The following is a 5,262-nucleotide window of genomic DNA, read 5'->3' as shown; positions in this document are numbered from 1 at the left end:
CTCGCCGTGCGTTTGACGAGCTCTGCCCCTTCGTTCGTGGGTGAGCACAAATGACATGTCCTCCTCCCCATTAATTATTTGCTCTGTTCCGGTGTTCGTGCCGATGAAACTTGATAGCTAGCGATATATGTGTCTTGAATCATCAGTATGCGTAACCAATATGTGTCTCCCGTTCGAAAGCGTCATAGTTATAAATATGCATGCATTTGCATATTTATAACCTTGATTCTTTCGAATTGTCCAACGCTATCCATGGACAGCGCGAGTATGTGTAGATTGGGTTCGTTTTCCCATATGCTTTGCTCCGGATCCGACGCGTAAATTTCGTCAGTGCCTCCCCTATTGTTCTCCGGGTACACATCCTCTCTGTTTATTGCAGAGACGTGTATCAGGAGAATAGCGGGGAGGTGTTGCTGAAATTTTGCGTCGGATCCGGAGCATAGCATGGGAAAATGAACCCAATCTACACATACTCGGGTGGGATTAGGACCTAGCATTACCTATTAGAGTGTAGGTTGCATGGACGTAATAAAATTGACAAAGTAGATCAACTGATGAATATATACGTGGTGAATTATATATATATATATATATATATATTTGTTGTGTGTCCAGTAGCTCTGAAAGTCAAGATGAGTGATCGTGCGTGGATGTATACCGGTCACACTAGTCAGAACAAATGGAGCGCTGAATGGTTCACAAAAACCAAGGGGTTTGTGCAAGCCACATTTGCAAATGGCCAGAGGAAAACCTGGTGCCCCTGTTTCCGGTGCGGCAATTCGGAAAAGAGGACAGAGGCTGAAATGGGCAAACACCTGCAGAAGAGTGGTTTTACGCCCGATTATACGGTGTTGACATTTCATGGTGACTCTGCCCAACGTGACCGAGCTGAGGTGGATCGTCGTCGCACCGACAAGCATGGTACCGGGATGGAAAACATGGTGCAAGACTATGATGATGCTCGGGATTCGGACGAGGAGATGGAGGAATCTGCCAAGGCCTTCAATGAAATGTGGGAGTCTTCAAAACGCCCGCTCCACGAGCACACTGAGCTTTGTCAGTTGGATGCCATCTCACAAGTAATGGCTCTGAAGGCTCAGTTCAACTTGGGCAGAGAATGCTACGACGCAATTATGATAGTAATTCATAGCCGTAGCGCTCAAGTTTCTATTTGCTAACTTAGGCCCCTCTGAGATGGTGTGCGGATCGGATGGATTGTTGGAAGGTGTTAGTCAATGAGTGGTGCTCAAATGAGTGGCTAGCCCTCCATAACGAGGCCAAGGACAAACGTGCCCAAATGGAAGGTGTGCCACACCATCAAGGCAGCTCCAACTTATTTGAGTTCGGGCGAAACTGGGTATGTGGTTTGCTTCATGATTCATGAAATTCATTCATCATGCTAGCTTTGGCCCTTTAATTACTGATTAACTTTGTTTCTCTCTTTCAGGCACGCTACAATAAGGCGAATAAGGTGCCAGAGGTGTACGACCTGTATGCCATGGCCCACACTAGCCCTTACAAGAAAGTCAATGCATTCTCTGCGTCTGACCTCGATGATCCAAAGAACTTCACCAACATCTCCTCCCACGACAAGCTCGTGCAATATAGAGATCAGGGGAAGGCGAGGAAAGGGGAGGACTTTAACCCGAGCCAGGGTCCCATTGATATAGAGCTGCTGATGATATCTAGCGGCGGGAGGTCCCATGGCTCCATAGCCATGGGAGATGGACTTATTCGTTGTCCTAGCACTCTCCCGGAGATCAAGGCGTGCTAGTCGAGCTCCGCTCCTAAGATAAGGCCTCGTGAACGGCCAGTCCAACTCACCTTCAAGGTTAGTTATATGTACTCAGTTATCTTTCTCCATTACATTGGGTGTGCTTCCATCAATGAGTATAAATGGTCATGTGAGTAGTGTTGCAGGCTGCTATACAAAGTGAGAGAGATAGAACGGAGAAACTTCTGGTGGGGGCGACGGAGAGGCAGCGGGAGTTGGAGGAGAGGACGGTAAAGATGTTGGAGGAGGAGAGGGCACGGAATGACATGCAGGCAAGGGCCATGTACGAGCTCCTTGTGGTAAGTTTCTTCTGCAGATTAGCCAAAACATTCATGTAGTGTTTGTCTCATTACTAACTAGTATGACTGTGTTTGTCAAAACCAAATGTGTAGTCTGTGTGTGAGAAGTCCGGTCAGACCGCTCCGCCGATGCCAGTGATTGCTCCTGGGACCACGGTGAGTTTAATTTGAATGGACATTACTTGCTAGTCTTAACATTTGAGTGTCATTATGCTAACGAGACATTGGAAATGATCATTGGTGCGGCGTAACTCCAGACAAGCATCGCACGATCCTTCTCCAGCTACCGGCACGAGCCAGCCCGCTCCTACACCTCCATGATCATGGTAAGTTTCTCTAGTGTTTTGCTTAACAAATGCATAAAGACCTGGACTTAGCTTTATTTCCTCCAATATGCTTACCATAATGACCTAGAGTTAGCTTCTTTTCCTCCAAAATGACTTAATAAGCTTACTGACCTCCAAAACCATCCATTTTACCTAAGTTAGCTCTAAAACGATTTGTACTTAGCTTACTTATGTCAAAAATTGCATAATTAGCTTAGTTAGCTCATAAACGATCCATTTTACCTAAGTTAGCTCTAAAATGACCCATTTTACCTTAGTTAGCTTATAAATGATCCAGTTTATCCAAGTTAGCTCTAAAATGACCCATTTTACCTAGATTAGCTCCTAAGTGATCCATTTTACCTACGTTAGCTTTAAAATGACCCCTTTCACCTAGGTTAGCTCCAAAATGACCCATCTTACCAAGGTTAGCTCCAAAATGACCCATCACACCTAGGTTAGCTCTAAAATGATGCTTTTTACTAAGTTAGCTCATAAACGATCCATTTCAACTAAGTTAGCTCATAAACGATCCATTTCACCTAAGTTAGCTAAAAAATGACCCATTTCACCTAAATTAGCTCTGAAATGATCCATTTCACCTAAGTTAGCTCATAAAAGATCCATTTCAACTAAGTTAGCTCATAAATGATCCATTTCACCTTAGTTAGCTCAAAAACGATCCATTTCACCTTAGTTAGCTCATAAACGACCCATTTCAACTAAGTTAGCTCATAAATGATCCATTTCACCTAAGTTAGCTCAAAAACGATCCATTTCAACTTAGTTAACTAAAAAAAGATCCATTTCACCTTAGTTAGCTCATAAATGACCCATTTCAACTAAGTTAGCTCATAAATGATCCATTTCACCTTAGTTAGCTCATAAACGACCCATTTCAACTTAGTTAGCTCATATATGATCCATTTCACATAAGTTAGCTCATAAATGACATATACTTCTTGTTCTAGTCTTCTTCTTCTTCTAGTCTTCTTCTTCTTCTAGTCACCTATTTCTAACTTTCTTATTTGCCATTTTGCAGATTTCATTCACTTCATGGAAGCTAGCTTGCTATGGTGGAGTGCTTGTTTTTTCTTTCACTCTCTTCAAGTATTCTTCTAGCTTGCTATGATGGAACTTGCTATCTTGATGAAACTATGCATTGTAATATGTATGGATGGAACAATGTGTATGTGCAACTTGATGGAACTTGCTTATGTATGAATGGATGAAACTTATGTGCTGGATATGTGATATGTTTGTTGTTAAATAGCCCTGTGAAATATATCTATATATGCGATATATATTTGCTGTGAAAATTGTTGTATTTAAAAAAAACAGAAAAAGAGCCAATATGCAGGCTCTTTGCCGTCAGCCACCGACGGCAATGGGCTCTTTGCCGTCCGTGATAGACGGCAAAGAAGCCACGTGGCAGCCAACTGTGCTTCCTGGGAGCTGACCCATTTGGTCAGTTTGCCTACAGTGGCTGACGGCAAAGGCAGGACAAATTTTGCCATCCGCGACGGACGGCAAAGGCCTGCCGTGTAGTGACATCTAGCTGACATCATTCGGCGGACGGCAAAGGCAGGACAAATTTTGCCGTCAGTGGCGGACGGCAAAGGCCTGCCGTTAGCCACCTAACGGACCAACAGCGCAATTTTTGCCATCTGCTTTCTTTGCCGTCAGCTGCTGATGGCAAAGGCCCCTTTGTCGTTAGCCGCCTAAAGCAGACGGCAAAGTAGCTCTCTGCCGGACCTTACTTTGCCGGAGCCTTTTGCCGTCCGTGGAAGACGGCAAAGACCTTTGCCGTCCGCCGTTCATGCCTTTGCCGTCCGCCGTGGCAGACGGTAAAGTAGCTGATTCCTGTAGTGAAAGGGACTGGTCACTGGAAGCAGAACTGCCCCTAGATACTTGGCGGATAAGAAGGATGGCAAAATGAACAAAAGTATATTTTATATACATGTCATTGATGTGTACTTTACTAGTGTTTATAGCAACCCATCGGTATTTGATACTAGTTCAGTTGCTAAGAGTAGTAACTTGAAACGGGAGTTGCAGAATGAACAGAGACTAGTTAAAGGGTGAAGTGACGATGTGCGTTGGAAGTGGTTCCAAGAATGATATGATCATCATCGCACACTCCCTATACTTTCGGGATTAGTGTTGAACCTAAATAAATGTTATTTGGTGTTTGCGTTGAGCATGAATATGATTTGATCATGTTTATTGTAATACTAACATATTCATAATATTGAAGCCAAAAGATGCAAAGTTAATAATGTAGTGCAACTTACTTGAGGCACTGCCATTTGGGTCATATTGGTGTAAAGCGCATGAAGAAACTCCATACTGATGGGTTTTGGAATCACTTCATTATGAATCACTTGATGCTTGCGAACCATGCCTCATGGGCAAGATGACTAAGACACTATTCTCCGGAACAATGGAGCAAGCAACTGACTTGTTGGAAATAATACATACTGATGTATGCGGTCTGATGAGTGTTGAGGCTCGCGACGGGTATCGTTATTTTCTGACCTTCACAGATGATTTGAGTAGATATGGGTATATCTACTTGATAAAACACAAGTCTGAAACATTTGAAAAGTTCAAAGAATTTCAGAGTGAAGTGGAAAATCATCATGACAAGAAAATAAAGTTTCTACGATCTGATCGTGGAAACGAATATTTGAGTTACGAGTTTGGTCTTCAATGAAATCAATGTGGAATAGTTTCACAAATTCGTGCCACCTGGAACACCACAGCATAATGGTGTGTCCGAACATCATAACCATACTTTATTGGATATAGTGCAATCTATGATGTCTCTTACCGATTAACCACTATCGTTTTGGGGGTTATG

The sequence above is a fragment of the Triticum urartu genome, chromosome 2, assembly GCF_003073215.2.
Source record: "Triticum urartu cultivar G1812 chromosome 2, Tu2.1, whole genome shotgun sequence".
Lineage (NCBI taxonomy): Eukaryota > Viridiplantae > Streptophyta > Magnoliopsida > Poales > Poaceae > Triticum > Triticum urartu.
This window is presented reverse-complemented; position numbering follows the sequence as displayed.